General features: G+C 37.9%; 1 long non-coding RNA gene across 1 annotated transcript in view; it reads right to left on the bottom strand.

Moving 5' to 3' along the window:
- Positions 1–879: 879 nt before the first annotated feature.
- Positions 880–23,169, bottom strand: part of LOC141378763 (uncharacterized) — a 28,383-nt gene continuing 6,093 nt past the window's right edge. Inside the window, exons 2-3 of the long non-coding RNA XR_012394092.1 lie at positions 11,115–11,241; positions 880–3,994 (exon numbers count right to left, since the gene is read on the bottom strand). This is a non-coding gene — a long non-coding RNA (uncharacterized lncRNA). The remainder of the gene's footprint in view (positions 3,995–11,114; positions 11,242–23,169) is intronic.

The raw sequence follows: 23,169 nt of genomic DNA, 5'->3' as shown, positions 1-23,169 counted from the left end.
CATTCATTCATTGAACTGCTAATGAACTGCCAGCTTATCCAGCACATGTTTACGCAGCGGATGCCCTTCCAGCTGCAACCCATTATTGGGAAATACTCATACACTCTTATTCACATTCATACACTGCGGACAATTTAAGCTTACCCAATTCACCTGGGGCTTCATTTATCAACGCTGTGTATGCACAAAAACTTTGCGTAGGCCAGATTTTACGCTCGCGTTTGGATTTACCAACAATGAAATGAACGTGAGAATGTGTCCATGCCAACTTCATGTCTGGTGTTCGTGCATTTCTTGCGTGTGTCTGTTTCATTTCCATTAGCAACTCCTAGAGGCAATAATGTTAAACTGCTCACTGCAAAGTATCTTTGAGCAGTGCAATGGCAGCTGTATCGGGATCATCCGCATAGCAGGTATATAAGGTTTCCATACCATGCAGTTGACCAGCAAAACATTAAAATGCAATTTGCAGCGGTCGCCGGTTTGCCCAATCTAATCAGAGCGATTGACTGCACGAACATTGCTATAAAGGCGCCATCTGAAGACGAATTTGCATACGTGAATCGGAAACATTTCCATTCAATAAATGTGCAAATAAAATATGATGCTCAAATGCTCTTAACATATTACACACACTTGTTAATGATTTCTGCTCGTCTTCCTCGTGATGAAGATTAGGCAAAATCTGATATGTAGTGGGGGCAAAAAGAAGAATGAGTTCATCAGATGCTAGATTTGAACCTGGTTTATGATCAATCGCGTCGAAACATGATGCCATGCGCTTTACAAGTTATGCCACTCACGCTGCTACAGACAGTACAAAAATTTTACACCTTTACATCGGACCATTTCTTTTTTAATTTTTACCATTTCTTTTTTAATTTACTCACAGTGCGATGTTCAGACCCCACTGCGTTAACCGCGTCAACTAAACTCATTCATTCATTAATTTTCTTGTCGGCTTAGTCCCTTTATTAATCCGGGGTCACCACAGCGGAATGAACTGCCAACTTATCCAGCAAGTTTTTACGCAGCAGATGCTCTTCCAGCTGCAACCCATTTCTGGGAAACATCCACACACACATTCACACACACACTCATACACTGCGGACAATTTAGCCTACTCAATTCACCTGTACCGCATGTCTTTGGACTGTGGGGGAAACCGGAGCACCCGGAGGAAACCCACTCGAATGCAAGGAGAACATGCAAACTCCACACAGAAATGCCAACTGAGTGGAGGCTCGAACCAGCGACCTTCTTGCTGTGAGGCGACAGCACTACCTACTGCAGCTACCACAGCTTTGCCGTCAGCTAAACTCTCCCACTCTATTTTTTTTTTCTTTTGTTATTAATTCCGGAGGACAAACTTGCAAATAACACCATTTTTCTCCGGTCTACCTCTGAAAGGAGCAACTCCAATTCACATTCTGTTTAAAGCTTCACTTCTTGCGTGCTTTTGCCATTGCTTTTTCGTTTGGTTTTGCCAAAGTAGAGTCATTACCATTTTTCTTAAAGGGAGGAGGCAAGGAGGGGTTTTGCGCTTGTGCACGTGCACTCATTTTTACGTTAATTCGGATGTATAAAGAGAATATGTGTGGAATTCTGCGTACGCAGTGTTTCATACCTCTGAATTTTTTACTGCGTACGCACATTTACAGCTTTGTGCATACGCAATGTTTTAGTATGAATTCAACACAAATCTTCTTACATGAGGCTCCTGAACCGCATGTCTTTGGACTGTGGGGGGAAACCGAAGCACCCTAAGGAAACCCATGCAAATGCGGGGAGAACATGCAAACTCTAAACAGAAATGCCAACTGACCTAGCCGAGGCTCGAACCAGCGACCTTCTTGCTGTGAGGCGACAGCACTACCTACTGCACCACTGCGTTGCCTGAAATGTTCCATTCACTCTTTTACTCCCTTTGTATGCAATAACAATATACTTTTTTTTTTTGCTGTTCAAAACATGCTGCCTTTTTTCTGTTGAACACAAAATTACAAATTTAGCAGAAATAATAGCATGAAAGAAAAGCTTAAAACATGCTGCAAACATCTTTTGTGTTTCACAGAAAAAAAAAGAAATAAAAAATGTATGGATTTGGAATAACATGAGGGTGAAGAAATGATTACAAGCATCTTTTATCCAATTTTTAGGGTGAATTAGTTTTATTCATTGAGAGTTTGTGTTGGGTTTTGCTGCCCTCTATCTGTTACCCATGCATGTTATTCTTTATTCAAAACAGCAGCTAAAGACACACAAAGTTGCACAATCCTTCACGGTTGGCATGGCATTTTTAAACTGGAGATCAATAAGGTGCCACCGGCTGCTGAAATGTAACTTTGGAAGGGAACCATTGCACATACCAATTACCAAAGGAGCCAATTCTGCCCTTTTTTCAGAAAATCCCTCCATCTCCACCTGAATTGCGGTGACAGGGCCTTTATTTCTTTTCAAGTCAAAACAAATTCCTGTGTCACCGCTTTGACTGTTATCACTGTAATATATTGCTGTTTAATGTTAATGTATGCGTTCCAACCCGCGGCTCTTACGGGGCCGTGGGGCCCCGTTTATCTCTGCTGTCTCTCTATTGCTATTGTGTGAATTCTGTGGGGCAGAGATAAGCCATCTTGTGGGTCTGTTGGTAAGATTTAGGGGCACACAATTCAACAGGAATGAGAGATCTAGCTGGTATTTAAAGACTGAAATGACACAGCTTACTGAAATGCCTTCACAGACTAAACAACCATAAAAAACAAACACAAACAGCTAAAATCAAACTACTGCAATGAACAAATCAATCATTTCAACAGGTAAGAACAGGACTATGAATTTAAAAAATCATTTCATTTCTGATCTTAAAAACAAAATAACAACTTTAAAATGCCTTGACCTAAAAATAAATAAACAATACATGTAATCTCAATTATAATCAACAACCAATACATACGCTGTCATACTGGCAACTCCTGTGTAAAAGCTGTGCACTTGTAATAGACCTAATATACAGTATGTACACTCACTGGCCACTTTATTAGGTACACTTGCTCGTTAACACAAATTTCTGACCAGCCAATGACATGGCAGCAAGTCAGTGCATTTAGGCATGTATACAGTCAAGACGATCTGCAGCAGTTCAAACAGAGCATCAGAATGGGGAAGAAAGGTGATTTAAGTTACTTTGAATGTGGCATGGTTGTTGGTGCCAGACGAGCTGGTCTGAGTATTTCAGAAACTGCTGATCTACTGGGATTTTCACGCAGAACCATCTCCAGGATTTACAAAGAATGGTCCGAAAAAGAGAAAAAAATCCAGTGATAGACAGTTTTGTAGGCACAAATGCCTTGTTGCTGTCAGAGGTCAGAGGAGAATGGCCATACTAGTTCGAGCAACAGTAACTCAAATAACCACTCGTTACAACCAAGATTTGCAGAAGAGCATCTCTGAAAACGTCAAACCTTGTGGCGGATGGGCTACAGCAGCAGAAGACCACACTGGTTCATCTCCTGTCAGCTAAGAACAGGAGACTGAGGCTACAATTCGCACAGTCTCACCAAAATTGAACAGAAGATTGGGAAAATGTTGCCTAGTTTGGTAAGTCTCGATTGGTGGGGTTAGAATTTGGTGTCAACAACATGAAAGCATGAAGCCTGCCTGCCTTGTATCAACGGTTTAAGCCGGTGATGGTGGTGTAATAGTGTGAGGGATATTTGCTTGGCACACTTTGGGCCTATTAGTACCAACTGAGCATTGTGTCAATGCCACAGCCTACCTGAGTATTGTTGCTGACCATGCCCATCCCTTTATGACCACAGTGTACCCATCTTCTGAAGGCTACTTCCAGCAGGATAATGCGCCATGTCAAAGTGTGAATCCTCTCAGACTGGTTTCTTGAACATGACAGTTCAGTGAACTCAAATGGCCTCCACAGACACCAGAGCTCAATGTGGAGGAACAGGAGACTCGCATCATGGATGTGCAGCTAATAAATCTGCATAACAAAATATAAAATAGTTTTAAAATAATATAAAAAAGTTTTAAAACATTTAATAAAGTCGATTTTTATAGTTTTTTGTAATACTGTTTTGAAATACCACATTTTTAGAAAGCAAATTTAGAAAATACTTTTTATGTTTATAATTTTGTTGTATTCAAGTTTTACTAATCTTTTTCTAGACTTTATTTCCATATTTTACACAAGGGCAGCTAAAAAAAAACTCCTCTAAGTGTTCAAGAAACTGCCACCAACAAAATGATGAGCATCACAAGTGTGTGTAGGTGCATGTGTTTCAGAGAACAGCATAGGCCTGCGTAAGGGGAAGAAATGCACAATAGCATATGGCAGGTTCATTTCCTCTTGTGTGTGCGTGCATGTGTTGGTGTGTGTGTGAGTGTGTGTGTGTTATAAATGGACAGATTGTGTCTACATAAAGCCACAGAGGATTCTGTAGTGGCCACGTTTCCTCTAAGTTTCAGGCAACAACATGCTATATTCACAACAACAAACAATCCGTTCATTAAGCACATATCATTTAATGAACCGAGCATTCATAAACAACTGTACATTCATCAACACTATAAACGGTAATAACCAACTGTGAGCACTCATTAATAACTGCAAAATACATCCATAACCATTTTTACATACACTATATATTGTGTAATAGAGAGAGAGAGAGAGAGAGAGAGAGAGAGAGGGAGAGAGAGAGAGAGAGAGAGAGAGAGAGAGATTCAAATTCATTGTTGAACTACATCTCATTGGTTACCTCTGTTTCGCAGGCTGAGAAATGTTGCTTAGATGGTGTAAGTTCGCCCTCTGGTGGTCTATTGGACATAAAACAACTTGGATCTGAACAAGGGTCAGTTCTTTTTTAAAGATTTGATGATCTGTATTATAAAAGTAAATTCGTGAGATATGCGTGGGATACTATTTTGGAGATTCTGAAATGTATAAACCGACCAATTGTTATATTTAATACTGTATGCATTGATTTAAATGTATATGTTTTAAAGTCGCCCTGGACCGCAAATTGAGATTTCATTTTTTAAGCTTTCTATTCATGTCTTTTGTTTAAGATAGGACAATCGAAATACAATTATTTAATCATCTGAAATGTGAGGGTTTAAATAAATCTATATATTCAGATTTTTTTTTAAGTTGTATAAATTAAATAGCAATGCATATTAGTTCTACTAATAAAAATGTATGTTTTGATAGATTCACAGAAAGAAATTTAGAAAATGTCTTCATGGAACGTGATCATTATTTTAATGATTTTTGGCGTAACATAAAAAGTGATTATTTTGATTTCTAAAATGCATTTTTGGTTATTTTCCAAAAAAAAATAAATAAATAAATATATATATATATATATATCAGTGCAACATATGGGTCATATATATATATATATATATATATATATATATATATATATATATATATATATATATATATATATATATATATATATCTTGGAAATTTAACATTCTATCTGCGTTCTGAATGATTTTGAGATAATGAGCTTTAAAGTATTTGCATTTCATAGCAAACAGTATGTGTGTACCATTTGTTTTTTAAATCAAAGCGTTAAAATGCAAACAACTTATAAAAAAAAACATCCCATAAAGTGAATATCTTGTCATTTAATAAGAATATGTCAATAACTCAATTTTGACAAAAATGTCAGAGAGAACTTTCTAGTGACTATATATATAGGCCTATTGAACGAGATATCTAAGCCTACTGAAAATACTGTCTGGAAATGTGTTATGTAATCATAACTATCAGTTTTCCCAAGCTGTTATTATTAGTTTAAATTTAATACATCGTGGGGTTTCAGGTTCTAGTGTTTGCACCATGGCACTGGTCCACAGAGAAACCTAAATAAAAAATAAGCAACATCTCACTCTATTTTCAGCAGCTTTTAACACGGTCTCCTCACTCAGAACCAGTGCTCTTAAAGACAAAACTAGGTCATATACCCTGAAAATGGATGACTTCCAACATATTATTTAACTGAGGAAAACAACGTAAGCAAAATCTTCCTTCTTCTTTTAGACAAACTTTGTTGTATTCCCAGTTCTGTTCCACCATATCCTAAATCTTCTGAGGTAATAGGTCATGTTTCAATCAAAAACTATAAGTTTAACTTTTAAAGGAATTTAAGCTTTATAAGCATATTCATGAATAAAGACAAGTTAACATCATTTATCTTGTCCACTTTTTACTAGTCAGAATTTATTTAGTCCATTTTAGACTTTGTTCTTATTTTGTGACTATGTCAACCAGCTTTCATTAAAGCATTAGTAGAGTTTTTAGGTCAGGATTAGATTTAGGTTAGTAGAATAGTATAGCTGGCAGCTGCAAAGTTACTTAGTAGAATGTTTGTTGGGGGACCATAAAAATAAAGTATTAGCAGACAATCTAAAGATGCTCCAATGAGTATTAGTTGACGTATAGTTGCAAAGTTACTTACAGTTAATATAAAGTCAAAGGTCTATCTAAATAAAATGTCTTTTCAATAAGGTGTGAATGCATCTTATGTTAGTGCCCACACCAACAGTAAAACTTTATTAGTTTTTATCATTTGTGGTGTTATTCACAGTGCAGCAAGACCAAGTATGGAAAAATAAGTCAAATTGTTGCAAATCATGTCATTTTTGAATTCATATTGATTAAAGACTTCAGTATGCTTCATTCATTCAATTCATTAATTCATTTTCATTCAGCTTAAGCAGCGATTTTGTGATTTTGTCTAAATAAAATCTTGACTGATTTTGTGATGGCATACAGTTGAACGGAAGCGCAACCCAGGTTACTGACAAATCAAAAGTTCTTTCGCATACTCCCGCATATACCATTATGTGCAAGATTACACGTTCCATCACGATCAATCATGCTGTGATGTCTACGACAAGCGTTATTTCCCAAAGAAGTCACAAGTGGTATAACAATATTTCTTATCTTAATTAAAAAAAGTTTTTTAATCTTATTTCAATCTCATTATATATACAGTCAATAAACGCAGGGGCACATCCAGACAACATAGCGAGAGTTCAGACAAAGGTTCAGTATAACAACTATCTATCCAAAACAGATCAAGATACACAGGGGCAAATCCAGAAGAAATGGTGAGAAGGCAGGCAAAAGTTCAAGGCAACAATAAGCAGTTCAAAACAGAGCAAGAGGGTAAAGACAGATAATGTAGTTGATCAAGTCAGGCAGGGTCACACAAAGGCAGGCAGTCATGAAAGTCTCTTGGAAATGCTTGGTAAGGCAGTTGAACTGGCAACAGGGTATATGCCGAAGCATGCTAATAGGACTTTTAATTTGCCAGTAACCTGGGTTAATCGTTTCCAGCGAACTGTATGCCATTGCAAAATCGGTGCGTTTAAGGTCTGTTTTCTTTAAAAATCAGCGATCTCCACTGGCTGAGTGATATCCGATATAAAGTGGGACTCAGATTGTACAAGAAGCACAGCATTAAATTACATTTTCCCCGCCATGTCTTTATAATATGAGCATTTATTTTACCCCAGTATATTCAATGGAGCTTCTGCGCTAACCTGCCGATTCTGACGGTTCTGCTGATTCAGTAGTCGGGCGAGGGCTCCCCCTGCTGGCATGGCACTACAGTTTCATATATAAGGCATACAAGATACTGGTGAACTACTATGCAGAATAAATAAACTAAAGCACTGGCAGGAAAAAAAAGGGGGAGAGAAGCTGAAAGTAACACAAATATGCTATATAATTACTATACAGAATATACAAACTCCCAGTGATGGGTTGCAGCTGGAAGGGCATTCACTATGTAAAACATATCCTGGATAAGTTGTGGTTCATTTCCCTGTGGCAACCCCAGATTAATAAAGGGACTACGCTGAAAATAAAATGAATGAATGAACGAATGAATGAATGAATAATTTTAATGTATCTTTTGTTGGTCACAGCGAAATAAACCACCAACTATTCCGGCATATGTTTTACACAGCGGATGCCCATCCTCAACCCAGTACCAGGAAACATTTATACACACTCATTCACAATTTACGGCCAAGTTAATTCATTCAATTCACCTATAGTGCATTTCTTTGGATTGTAGGGGAAATAAAAGCTCAAAGATGAAATCCACGCGAACACGGGAAAAATATACAAATTCAACACAGAAATGCAAACTTGGCCAGCCGGGACTTGAACCAGTGATCTTTCTGCTATGAGGTGACAGTGCTAACCACTGAGCCACAATACCGCCTTCAGTCAAAGTTCTTTTTATTGTTTAAGGACAAAAAAGTTTAAAAAGTATGAGTGCCAGTACACATTTCTTGAACACTCCAACACCTTTGTGCTGCAGTAGGCAGGTTTGTAAATGTGTCACTCTGCATGTGTGTACCCCTAAACACAATAACAACAACATTAACATCTGGCAAAAAGACTTCACTATGCGAAACATCATTGTGGCACTTCTATTTGGCTTAAACAGACACCAAATGGTACAACATGTAAACATATAAAAAATTTGGCATGACATGGTGTGCTTCTTTTTTGGTGTGAGACCCCAACTGAGTCCTTAAAATCTCTCTGTGAGTAATCGTACAGTTGTGGATACATCTGTAACAGCTTTGCTGCACAACTCTCTAAAGCAGCGGAGTCCAAACTTGGTCCTCGAGGGCCGGTGTCCTGCAAATTTTAATTCCAACCCCAATTAAACACACCTGAACCAGCTAATCAAGCTAGGTATACTAGAAACTTCCAGGCAGGTGTGTTAAGGTAAGTTAGAGCTAAACTATGCAGGACACCGGCCCTCCAGGACTGAGTTTGGACACCATTGCTCTAGAGTATTCATAAGGTTAGTGTTGTTGTTTTAAATGTTGTTCTACTGTCTGTCCACTGTGGAATGTGAAACAATATGGGGGAAAGGAATCAAACATCAAAGAAGGCGGAGTCCCAGAACACTTACACTGATTGCATAATCACCACTGATTAATGGTTACTCAAAGGTGTCAAAGGAGCCAAAACATACTCATGAACTCATGTTGTAAAGTTTGCTATGATTAGCACATGTATTAACTTATTATTAGTTCATAATAGTCATGTTTAGTTAATACATCATTATTCATGCACTGTTAGTGTAAAGTGTTACCGTTACAGCAAAATAAAACATAAATTAACTTGATCATGCAACTTCTGAATCTTTGTTTCAAGACATCAGTAAAACATAGACATAGTTTGAATTGGTTGTAGTGCATTTTGAGTGGTTGTGGCCTTGAAAGTTTAATCAGTGAAGTATTTCCTAATTCCTTGACATTTGACAGAGGACTTTTATCTTAGGTGAGCAATGGTCAAATTGCAGCACAGTTAAGGTGAAATAAGGTGCTATAAAATACAGCTCATGTTAGCTAGTACAAGGACTGTCAGTACTCTTTTCCACAAACCTGTAATGAGCAGCAGTCATAGCAAATCTCAGTAGATGAAGGCATCAGGCCAAATCCAGACAGAGACATGCAAGACTGGATATAGATTGCTAAGAAACTAGAAATCTTCTGCCATCTGTGCATGTCAACATGGAGCCTTTCAAGTGGCTGTTTAGAAATGCTCTTTATGGGCAAAAATCCACAAGAGCAGCAGTAGGGTTGTAAAAATCCTCTTTATTTTCTCAATTTCTCAAAATTTAAAGTATATATTCTGTAAAAATACAAAAGTATACAAAGGAAATATATTTACATGTGTTTTTATATTTCAGATGAAGCCAAAGTCATTCCACTAAGGTAACATGAAGACGAAAAGTGTTTAGTCCCATTAGCACAGTAATTTTCCCTTTATCAAGGAGGAATTCACGTTTAATAATCTAACAATCTATATTGTTTGCAAATATTTGAGAAATGTAGCAATTACAACTTGCTACGAGTTTTATTTATACTACTGACCTTCATACCATATAGAACGTACTTTTCTAGCAGCCGAGTAGTACATTTTGTCTTCCTGTTTTCCTTAGTGTAATGACTTTGGTTGAATTTGAAATTGCCTACTACTTAGTAGGTACTACATTTGATTTAGAACTCGTACATACTATATGTGGCCTTTTGTTATCATCACGTGATCTACCCTCATCAGTTGTGCAGCTTCACTCCCATTTATGAATTCTCTCATGTTACATCAAGGGATAGCGTAGTCTCCATCAAATGCACACTTCAGAATCTCGCCGGAAGTAGTAGATCAACCGTGAACTTCTCGCATACTGTTTTTCAAATTCTATAAATTCTGACATACTACTCGGCTTGCATACTGTTTTTAGCGTACTATATAGTCATACTATATAAGTATGTGATTTCGAACGCACCTAGAGAGACTGTTTTGGTTGTATTGGCTGCAGATGTTGTGTAATCAGAGTCTTGTTCATGAGTATCAGCTGTCAGGTGCAAAAGATTCTGGGATGTGTAGTCCGGGTGAACATTGGAGTAATTGAAGAGCCCTCTGATGGGTCTTGTGGTTACTATCATTGATAATCCTGACATTGATAACTGTTTTACTAAATCTGCATACAAAATACTTCATCACTAATATTATAGAGCTTCCCATTATTCTGATAATACACCACTGCAATGTAGTATTGTTTTTCTTTATTTATAATCATGAAAATGAACATTATCAACATTCAACTAAGATTATCCTAATATCTTAAAAGTGACAAATTGACTTTACTTAAATTTTTTTTACTTCATTTGTTTTATTATGCACATAGTTAATTCATTTAACTTTAAGGCAACTCGTTTACTAAATGATAAAGTTTACTTAAAAAAATAAAAATAAAGTCAACTTATCACTTTTTACAGTGAGTTCATTTTATTAAATGGGAAACATTTCTGGAAAATGAGCTCAAGGCTGCTAAAAAATGGAGATGACTGTGGACGTAGCTTGTGGGGAAGTTGGGTTAATGCATCTAAAAGATACCCAAACAAACAATATTGTCAAGCCCAAAGCTGCCCATAATTCAATCCCAGAGCCATAAGTAGATCTCTAGGTAAAAGATATGTAATCCATCTTGCTATTTACTGTAGATGCCCTGCAATTCAGATGTCATTCAGAATTATTCATTCCCTGTTTTGCTCACCTGTCATTTCCTCAGCTTGTTCTCCTCACCTCTTCAGGTTGTAGATGAATCTTTCTATAGTGTGCATATAGTGTGCTGGAGTAAACTTTGAAAGGTTGATGCACTGTACCCCATCATCTTCTTTTTGCTTCAACATGAAAAGAAAAGTCATAAAGGTTTAGAACCAAATGAGGGTGAGTGAATGAGTCCATTTTCATTTTATGAGGGGACTAGTCTTTTAATATTGACAGCAGGTGATAAATAATGTAGCATCTGCTGCACAATATGATATTTCAGACACAGCAGTCTAATAGCATGCTGCTAAGCTAATGACAATGTATAAAAGTGAGCAAAATATACACAGAAATGTACAGTTTCAATTAGATTAGGGTTATCAGATGTTGTTTTTATTGTCACAACTCCAACTGGAGCTATTTTATGTTCAAAATATCTAGAAAAAAATGCCAACATGTTGGTTGTCGATGCAGTCATGTAGTGCTAGTTTTCACCAACAGATGGAGCTGCAAGCTACACTGATTACTTGGTCTCCTTGCAAAACATGAGCTTAACATGTGGAGTATGTGGAACACATCACGTGAAACGCACATGGAAATGATTTTGCAATATTTTCATGTGAAACACTTGTGATTAGATGTTTCTCAGATGTTCTCATATGATTGCATAAGTGAGGATCATGTAATTGTTTTTCTCCAACTATCACACAAGGCTACTTTATCCATTAACAATATATATTTACATTGTTTATCAAAAGAAGTTCAGTTTCCCGCTGTAGTCACATACTAATTATTCATGTTTAATGTACCATGTTAAGAAATGCATTGATATATTGTTCGCTGATATCTATATAGTAGGTATTTGGCTTATGGGTGTGAAAAATCTATCTAGAAACTGTTTTACAGGCCCATTTATATTCCTAGAAATTTGCCCTAGAATACAAGCTCAGTTTTACCTTATTTGGAAGAATCTGTAATATTAATAAGCTGTGCTCTCACACTGTCGGATAATGTCTCCACTACAGTATTTGCACAGCGTGCTGCACTTTGAAGTACATACTGTATGTGAAAAATAATCATACTCCAGTGATATAATCATACAAGCTGAGATTCCTTGTCAAATGACAATTGTTTTAACTCAAGTGGAGAAGGGGTTGACATTAGGAGCAAGTGAGCTATAGGTACCACAACTAAGTCTGCTACTCTATGAATAAAATATAGACTATTCAATTAAAGCACTGTTTGCATGTCCACTATAATATAATATGAATAGTGTGCAAGATTTGTGTGAAGTACATTCTTGATTAATAGGATTGAATGATATATGTTAACATTTCAGCTTAGGCATCACGGTGGTGCAGCGGGTAGCATGATTGCCTCACAGCAAGAAGGTCGCTGGTTCATTCCTCGACTGGGTCAGTTGGCATTTCTGTGTGGAGTTTGCATGTTCTCCCTGAGTTGACGTGGGTTTCCTCCGGGTGCTCCTGTTTCCCCAACAGTCCAAGACATGCGCTATAGGTAAATTGGGTGACTTAAATTGGCCGTAGTAGTGTATGAGTGTGAATTTGAGCTGCACGATTCTGGCTAAAATGAGAATCGCGATTGTTTTGCCTAAAATAAAGGTCACGACTTTCTCACGATTCTGTAGATGTAAAAAAAAGGTTAATATGAGTGGGCTATTTGTATTGTTATTCTCAAACATGTGGTAAAACAGCATTAGGCTTTGTGTAGCAGTACTGTTGGTTAAAATGCTAAATTTTGTATAGACTTGGAATGGTGGACTTGAACAGACTTTAGATTTGTCCTTGTCATTATTGCTGATGGTAATTCTGTTGTTGAATTATTGTGTTTGAGACGTATGCTTACAATCTGTAATTTTCTGCTTAAAATCTGTCACTGACGTGATTTTCATGAATACAAAAGACTGGGTGGGTATTTTTGCATTTTGACAGGTTTTGGATACTTTTTGGGCAGAAATCAGTCAGCTACATTCATTCAGAGGCGCTCGCACGTCCGCCCTTTCTTCCTCCCTGTGGTAACAGCTGACGGTCAGCTCACTGACGGCCTCTGAATGTGACTTTGCGGTCGCAAATACATTACATGAAGACAGAAAAGACATTTTGAGGTGAATTATATCTTGTAAATACAGCATGTGACTCTATCAACACCTTTTGGAGGTGTCGACGTCGCTGAACAACGTATGTAAAACAATGTGAAGGCTTGTGCGGCCACCATTGCTTCTCACCTGATCTTGAAAATATGATTGACAGAATCGTAGAAATCCTGAATTCAGATCGTCTAGGGGGTCAAATCGAGATTGCGATCTTTTTATGATTAATCGTGCAGCTCTAGTGTGAATGAATGAGAGTGTATAATGTTTTATAGTGATGGGTTGCAGCTGAAAGGGCATCCCCTGCGTAAAACATATGCTGGATAAGTTGGAGGTTCATTCCGCTGTGGTGACCGCAGATTAATAAAGGGACTAAGCTGAATAGAAAATGAATGAATGAACATTTAAGCTAAATAATTACACTTCCACAATTCAATTTTTTGAAAGGTTACAGTTCAAATGCAAAGATTTTTGTTAAAATAATCTGTAGTTTGCTATTTGCAATAATTACTATGTACAATTCTATTGTCATTGTTGCAGAATCCAATAATACAGATTTATTCATAGTGTCACACTCACCAGCAATCTAGCCTGTGCAGATTACTGGAGAACTATACATCTGGCAATTTAATAAACTACACCTTCCATCATGCACCTCACACACACCAGTTCCTGATTCCCCCTGATTACACACACTTAGCTGTAAGCTCATGTTAGACTAATTAGATAGATTTAGATCAGAAAGGTTTTCTTGGCTATTTCTCAATTCCAAGAACGCTGAGAACAAATTTGCGTTCTTGTAGAGACTGGTCTTGCTAAGTTACCTCGGAAGAACAAACTCGGGAGACTGCGAGAACAGAGAACGCGCAATGTGAGAAATGAGAAGTTGTGTTTTCTCCTGGGTGTTCCTGATGGTCAAAAAACCTACACATGTTTTTAATGGAATATGATTTAAACTTTACAGCAATCATACGGTTTATTGTTTTTCCCCTTTTTACAATATATACTATGTATGAAATCTTTACAAATATACGTTGCACAATACAAATAAAACTAATTTTCATACGAATTTCAGAAAATACTAAACTTTGGCGGTTGATGATGATGTTACAGAAGGACGCAAGAACGCTGAAGAACACATATTTAGAAGCAGCCCTTGTCTTCTTGAGTTTTTGACCTTTGCTTGTTTTACTGTTTATGTTGTTATGCTGCATGTCCTGACCATTTGCCTGTACTCTGACCACGCTTTTGTGTTTTCTGCATGCTCCTGTCTGTCTCTGTTTTGACTTTTGCCTGCCTATTTAGATTAATAAAGCTGCACGTGGATCCTCACCTCCATTGTCCAGCGCCCCTCAGTTACAGAAGACTTACCACACAAATGATTCCAGCAAGAATATAGATTATGTGTCTCGACCAGGAAGACCAGTCAATTGAGGAATATGTGGAGGACTTTGTTCAGGTAGCGAACTTAACTGCTATGAATGATTTATGTTTAAATATCTTTTTCCAGGGTGGGCTGTCTAAACCATTATATTGCAACACACTGCTGCACAAACCCCACTGAACTTTGGAGCAGTATAAAGATTTAACACTGAAACTGTCGGGAACTGCATTCTCAGGTGGGGCTGTGGAAGAAAAAAACCCTAAATGTGTCTTTTAGGAGGGGATAGTTTGTGTTGGGGGGGCAAAGAAGAGAAAACTGCTCAGACCCTCCTTCACTACCAGAGCTGCCAGACCCTCCGTCAATGTCAGAGCCATTGATGCTGCTGCTAGATCCCTCTGAATCCTCTGAATGGCAGCGCCAGTTCCCTCTGAATTACCCGATTGGAAGGTGCTAAATCCTCTTGAAGTCCCTCAAATGGCAGGCGCCAGATCCTCCCAAATCCCACGAATGGCTACCAGAGCTGCCACTTGAGTCCCACGAATGGCTACCAGAGCCGTGTGACTTCCCAGTGCCGCGAGTACCATGTGACTTCCCAGTGCCACCAGAGCCATCTGACCTCCCAGAGCTGCTAAAGCCCTATGACTTGTAAGAGCTGCCAGAGCCACATGACTTCCCAGAGCCATCAGAGCCATGAGACTTATCAAAGCCTCCCTACCCACTGGGGTTTTCTGAACTGTCAGTGCCTATTGACCCTAAGCCTCCTGACCCACTGGCGTTGTCTGAACCGCTGGTGCATCCTGAACCTGAGCTTCCTAACCCACTGGGGTTGTCTTATCCGCCAGTCCCTCCTGACCCAAAACTTTCTGTCTCACTGAGCTTGTCTGTACTGCCAGTGCCTACTCAAATCTGCCGCAGCTCCATGCTCCAGGCCCTCCACATTTCCACTAGCCTATGCAGATTGCTAGAGAACTACACATCTGCCAATTTATTGAACTACAACTCCCATCATTTACCTCACAAACACCAGTTTCTGATGCCCCTGATTACACACACACAGCTGGAAGCTCATGATGGACTAATCAGATGGACCAAAAAAACAGCACACATACACATCATTGTTGAGTCTTGTTATACTGTAAGTGAGCATTACGATGTGGTTTCCTTGTCTTCTCTTGCCATGTTTTTACCTTTGTACTGTTTACTTTGTTTTGCCGCCTGTCCCGTCTGTATTCTGACCATGCTTTTGGATTAACTCATGCTCCTGTCTGTCCCTTTTTTGACCTTTGTCTGCCTGACTATTCTGATTAATAAAGCTGCATGTGGATCCTCATCTCCTCTAACATCAGTTAGAGAAGACTTATGTCTGAACCACCATTGCTTTCTGAACCAGAGCCTCCTAACCCACTGGGTTTGTTTGAACCCCCAGTGCCTCTGGAAATAGAGCTTACTGACAAACTCTGGTTATCTGAACCGTCACTGCCTCCTGAACATGAGCCTCTTGACCCACTGGGGTTGTCTTATCTGCCAGTCCCTCCTGACCCAGAACCTTCTGCCTCATTTGGGTTATCTGCCAGTGCCTGCTGAACCACAGCCCCCAAATCTGCCACAACTCCAGGTCCTCCGCATCTCCACACTACAGGTCCTCTGCAGTTCCACACTCCAGGCTCACCTCTGCTGCATGGACCCCCCCCCACTTTAAAGGGGAGGGGGTGGGCTCTGTCACGATCACCAGCAATCTAGCCTGTGCAGATTCCTTGTCTTGTCTTGTCGTGTTTTTTAAACCTTCGCTTTATTTTACTGTTTGCGTTGTTTTGCCCCTCCCAATCATTTGCCTGTATTTAGACCACGCTTTTGGATTATCTGCATGCTCCTGTCTGTTCCTGTTTTGACCTTTGCCTGCCTTACTATTCTGATTACGGATCACCTCTGTTGTACCCTGACTTCCTTGTTACACATAGTTTGACACCTATTCAAGAAAATACCTATTTCCACAGCTTTAATTTCTTTAACTTTTGCTATATTTACCATGTTGGTTTGTTTAATCATCAGAATATGATAACAGCTAACATAAAATCAAAACTCTTCTCAACTCCAGAATATTGGAGTTGTTTTAGTATTGCATTCTGGGAATAAAGCAAACTGACCAATCGTTTTTAAGCCAGTATACATTTTTCTGTCTTATTGTAACATCCTGTACATTTAAAGTCAACTTATTTTGCCTACAAAGTTTCCTTATTTCCTTTTTTAGCAGAGATAATAAGCCCTTACTCGGTTTGATTGCATGTCTAAGACGAGACATATGTTTCTAATCAAGTAGCACCAACAGGTTTGATTATAACCTGTAAATAATTCAGACTGTGTTATGGGAAACAAACAGCCGCCACAAAACCTCTAAGTTTAATGCAGTTCTTGGCCAAACTAGTTTACTGTAGACTTTCTAGCAGCGTTTATCACCCTTGTAGGGAGCATCAAGGGGTAAGAATTAGCCTTGCTTTGAGTACATATTCAACCATTAAAGTATTTATTGGGCATACGAATGCTGAATTCTCTGGCAGCCCATCTGTTTTCCCTTAAGCACTTCTAAAACGAGAGAGAGAGAGAGAGAGAGAGAGAGAGAGAGAGAGAGAGAGAGAGTCAGTCTTCATATTATTGCTCTTTTTTTATCTGACTGATGTGACCTGGGATTTGATGAGAGTTATGAGAGCAGGGTTTTCCTCATTTCTATGGAGTCAGATCAGTCTCAAAAATAATATGTTTACAAAATTAAATTCATACATGCACAACACAGTTCACATTTACGAAATAAAATTTGTACATTCAAAACACACTTCAAATGTAAAACACAATTTGTTAATTCACAAGTAAAATGCATAAATATTCGCGCAAATGAAGCGGATTTTTGTAGTTATGATTTGTGCTATAAATTTACAAATTGGATTTGTGTATTTATGTCTTGCATTTTTAATTAAGGGAAGCGCAGTGGGTAGCGCTGTCGCCCAAGAAACAACCCCTGCAATTCATCAAAATTCTGCTAGTCCTGGCTCCATAATAAAGCAAATTTCCATTGAGCCCACTGTTAAAAATGGCCAACTTTACAGCAGAAAAAAAAGGTTTACAGCCTGGTACAAAGAACGATTTTGGTTCATATACCTAATATTACCCTTCATGACAACTGTGAGGGGGTGAATTTTATTTATAACTCATCCGTTTAATTTATATTAAGTCTGCATAATTAAGGGCGGGGTCACTCGAGTCACTTAACCTCAGCTGATTCCGGCTGATTAGCTGCTGAACACGCCATATACATCGTATTTATGTTTTGTTTTATGTGGCTTTACACAGTCACTTGCCTTTTGGAACTATTTCATACAATTATAAGATGATATGGCATGCTGTGTGCACTTAATTGTGCTCACAAACCATTCAAGTGGCCTCCATTTCCCAGGTGAGTGAAATTATATACTTGTATACAAAATCTATAAATGTATTTGTTTTATTTAAAATAATTTATCAATCTGACAGATTGATTAGCTGTACGCTACAGAACAGTCATCTGAAATGTTGTCATACAGTTTTATGCCTGGAATTCATCAATAGCCTTGCATTTACTAACATATACTATATTTGAAGTTTTGGAAGTAACTCACATTTTCCTCCTGTAGAAAAACATCTTAAGAACAATGCTTAGTGGCTCAATGTAATACAACAGTGTGTTTAAAAGACTAAACACTTTATTGATATAGTGTTCAACCAAGCACATGTGGTCAGAACACAAACGAGTCGCAGGTATTAAGCTGCGGTCACACTGGGCTTTTCCTCCCATAGACTTTCATTCATTCACACGCGAATGTGTCAGACCGGAAATGCAGTATCATGCGTTAAGTTTCGTAGGTTGCTGCGGTGCAAAGTTCAAGCTTGGGGAACTCTGACCTGCGAAATCGCATCACTTGACTGCGTGAGACCAACCGAGGATCAAAACGTGACCTATCTGGGCAGAAATTTAAAACATGGAGCAATCGCTCACTTTTTTTAATGCTTAATTATCTTGTTTACCGCACAGCAGAATATAGCATACTCAAACTCTAATGTGACCGCAGCTTTAAGCGTTTCTCCCAAGAAAAGCCTGTCTGAGTTAAATGTTAGCAGGTGTCTGTAGCTTCACCTCTTTGCCCTTGTTTGGTATCCCCCGGTCGGTGCAATGATGCACAAACAAAATAGCGATGGTTGGCCACGCCTGCTCGTAGCTGCTTTAGCGTTCTTCACAAACCTCTGGGTGACGTAACAGATACTACGTCTGTATCTTTTACAGTCTATGCCTTTTGCCTTACAGCAAGAAGGTCGCTGTTTCAAGCCTCTGCTGGGTCAGTTGGCATTTCTATGTGGAGTTTGCATGTCCAAATTAATCGGATTTGTATACTTATGAATTGTGTTTTGAAATTTATGAATATGATTTGTGTATTTATAAATTATGTTGAAAATGCATGAATTGGATTTGTGTATTTAAGAATTGTGTTATAAATTTATGAATTGGATTTGTGTATTTATGAATTATGTTTCTAAATTAATGAACTGGATTTGTATGTTTATGGATTGTGTTTTTAGATTTGTGCAAAATTTAGAATTTTTTAATTATATTTGTGTATTTATAAGTTTTTGAAATGGATTCGTGTATTTCTGGGTTGTGTTTCGAAATTTACAAATTGATTTGTGTATTTATGAATTGTGACTGCATGGTGGCGCAGTGGGTAGCACGTTTATGTGTGGAGTTTGCATGTTCTCCCCATGTTTGCGTGGGTTTCCTCCAAGTGCACTGGTTTCCCCCATAAGTGCAAAGACGTGGTACAGTTGAATTGGAGAGGCTAAATTGTCCGTAGTGTGTGAATGAGTGTGCATGGATGTTTCCCAATGATGGGTTGCAGCTGGAAGAGCATCCGCTGCATGTACGTAACATATGCAGGATAAGTTGGCGGTTTATTCCGTTGCGGCGACCCCAGACTAATAAAGAGACTAAGCCGAAAAGAAAATGAATAAATTAGTATTTATAAATTGTGTTTAAATGTATGAATTGAATTTGAATATTTATGAATTGTGCTATAAATTTTACATATTAGATTTGTGTATTTATGAATTTACAAATAGGTTTTCGCACAGTGGCTTGGTGTTTAGCACTGTCGCCACACAGCAAGAAGGTCGCTGTTGGCATTTCTGTGTTGAATTTGTATGTTTTTTCCGTGACAGTGTGGGTTTACTCCAGGTGCTCCAGTTCCCCCACTGTTCAAGGACAGGTGATATTGGTCAATTGAATAAACTAAATTTGCAGTAGTATATGAGTGTATGTTGGTGCTTCCCTGTACTGGGTTGCAGCTGCAAGGGCATCCAATATGCTGGATAAGATGACCCTGAGGAATAAAGGGACTAAGCCGAAATGAGACTGATCTGGCTCCATACATTTCTGTCCCCAGCCTAACAGCACAGATCTAATTTGACCACAGGAAGGGGGGGATGATTCTGTTTTGTTGTGTTTATGACAGATGAGCAGGTGAGAGGGCAGGAAATAAATCGTCTAAATTAGAAAACAACTCAACAGGCAGAGCAAACACACACACACAAACACAGAGGGACGCGATGCAGAACATGGCTGGAATACAAAAGGGAATCAGGGCTCAAATAAAATCACAATAAGGGGACATGAGGATAGAAGACATAATAAAAGAAAACCATAAACCGTGTCCAAATGAAAGCATGCACAAGGAAACGTTGACTGCTCTGAGGTAATTGCACTTTTGTAGCTCTGGAGAGTCTGATCACTATGTTTTAATTTAAGTATCAGATTTTTTTTGTCTTATTCTAAAATTCTCTTTACCTTCCTTCCATCACCTTTACAATATTCAAACCTTTATGTGGTTCTTTCTTCTGTTGGACACAAACACAGTAATATATATACAGTTTAAGTCAGAATTATTAGCCCCCCTGTGATTTATTTTTTTAAATATTATTATTATTTTTTAATTATTAAATGATCCCAAATTATGTTCAACAGAGCAAGGACATTTTCACAGTATGTCTGACAAGGTTTTTTTCTTCTGGAGAAAGTCTTATTTGTTTTATTTCGGCTAGAATAAAAGCAGTTTTAATTTTTTTTATGAACCAGTTTAAGATCAAATTGATTAGCCACTAGTTAACCTAGTTAAGCATTTAAATGTCACTTTAAGCCGTATAGAAGTGTTTAAAATATCTAGTAAAGTATTATTTACTGTCATCATGGCAAAGATAAAATAAATCAGTTATTAGAAATGAGTTATTAAAACTATTATGCTAAATGTGTTGATATATATATATATATATATATATATATATATATATATATAATTAATATAAAATAAATAATATATAATAATATAATTATATTATAATATTATATTGTTATATTAATAATAATATAATAAATAATAACTGTAATATTGTATTTTATATTATTTGTTTTTCCTTCAATGGAAGTCCATGGTTACAGCTTTTAAAATAATATATATTCAAATTAGTTCATCTTTATTTCTATAGCGCTTTTACAATGTAGATTTGTGTCAAAGCAGCTTAACATAGATGTTCTAGTAAATTGAAACGATGTCAGTCCAGTTTTCAGGGTTGAAGTTCAGTTTAGTTTGTGTTAGTGTGGTTTAATTTTCACTGCTGAAAGTCCAAACACTGAAGAGCAAATCCATCGATGTGCATCAATCCACAAGTCCTAAACCAAACAAGCCAGTGGTGACAGCGGCGAGGAACAAAACTTCACCAATTGACAAAAGTGAAGGAAAAAAAAAAAACTTGAGAGAAACCAGGCTCAGTTGGGCATAACCATTTCTCCTCTGGCTAAACCTCTTATGCAGAGCTACAGTCTAGGTGCAGTAGGCTGGAGAACACTGGATGTCCATCGTGGAGAAGCTGCAGGTGTGAGTAGGTCACCGGTGGGTGTTCAGGCTGGCCCATTGGTCCTCGTGGTTAAACCTTATAGGGATGTTTTCACCCTGTAGTGCTGTTCAATCTTAATTTGGCAATTTCTTTTTCACTGTTTTTCAACAACTAGAATGATTTTTTGTTGACAAAACTTGCTTTGACACATATTTTGGGAACATTTATTGATTATTTTCAAAAACTCAATGCACTGTGGGCAAATGTACTGCCCTTTAGGCTATTTTAATAGCAATTTAATAAAAGCAGTATGAGGACTTTATGGTTGTTTATGAGCGTGAAAAGTGGCGGATCTGTTCAGCAAAATATTTGACTGTGTGTCACTGTATATCAAACAACTAAAACGATGTAACTAAAGAAATCTCCACTGTGCTAAACGAAAGCGCTATCTGAACAGCGCATCATTGATGACGCATGCGTGCTCAGGCCTTAATGTAATGTGAACCATCGGGGGAGACGGGAGGGGGGACAAGCGTGCTTCGGCCTGTTTCAAGGCAACTGTACATAGTATGAGTACGCCCTAAGTCTCTATTTCAGAGGTCGCCAAAACAGAATGAATCTCTAACTATTCCATCCAGTTCTAACCCCTGAGCTATACCAAGCCATCTAAATAAAACTCATTCAGACAGTAAAGCTTTTACACATGAAATAATAGGGTTTCATAATCACGTTTCAGAAAGATACCGTGTTAAAAAAACAATAAGGTCAAAAGATACAGTCATGTAGGGTGAAAATAGACCTGCACAGGAAAGTGAATGTCATGAAATGCCACTTCAGAACAAACAGATGAACAAAGTGTGAAATAAAACTAAGAGTGGCTGTTTGTGTGATGTGCCATCAAACCGCATTATGCTAAAACATGCTAGGTTTTCATCAACAGTCATCAGCAGTACGTTTTCATCAACCCAAAAAAAATAAATAATCCATTGTCTCATTGGAGCACCGAAAGCCAACCTCACAATCCCATCTGATTTCTGCCTTTGTGTGTGCACTGGGTGAGTAGATTAGATTAGATGACTTTAGTTTAGATGGGCTTCTCTACACCAACTGTACGAGATTAAATCAGGCTAGAGTTAATCAGTTATTCTCAGTCATACAGAGTTTATTTACCCCAATGCCTTCAGTAAAGACGACATCAGCTGACAGAAACAAGGATCTCAGTTCATAATGGTTTAAAGAAAAATTCCATAGTAGTCGTTGTGTTGTTTTACTCCCATTCATATATTATTTCCAGAAATGTATAAAGTACTAGAGACCCAAACTTAAGTAAAAGTACAAAAAAGTCAAAAAAGTGACTTGAGTAGAAGTTGAAGTGATCTTTAAGCACTATACTTAAGTGGAAGTACTAAAGTATTCAACATTTTTTGTACTTAAGTATGCAAGCAGTTTATTTCAAAATTTACTACTAAAATACTGAAAGTAAAAGTACAAGTGTTGTGTAATGTAGTTATCAACCCCAGGTATAGTATGATAAGTGTGAAAACGGGATTAACGATGACCCATGATTCCATTTATCTAGGGTTTAGGATAAACAAGGATTAGCAATTTCAAGTGTGAAACACCCTTGTGTGATTTTGAAAACACTGATAGGCTTAATAAAAG

Source organism: Danio rerio, chromosome 18, assembly GCF_049306965.1.
Source record: "Danio rerio strain Tuebingen ecotype United States chromosome 18, GRCz12tu, whole genome shotgun sequence".
Taxonomy (NCBI): domain Eukaryota; kingdom Metazoa; phylum Chordata; class Actinopteri; order Cypriniformes; family Danionidae; genus Danio; species Danio rerio.
Note: the sequence above shows the minus strand (reverse complement) of the source record. Positions and strands in the feature narration are given on the sequence as shown.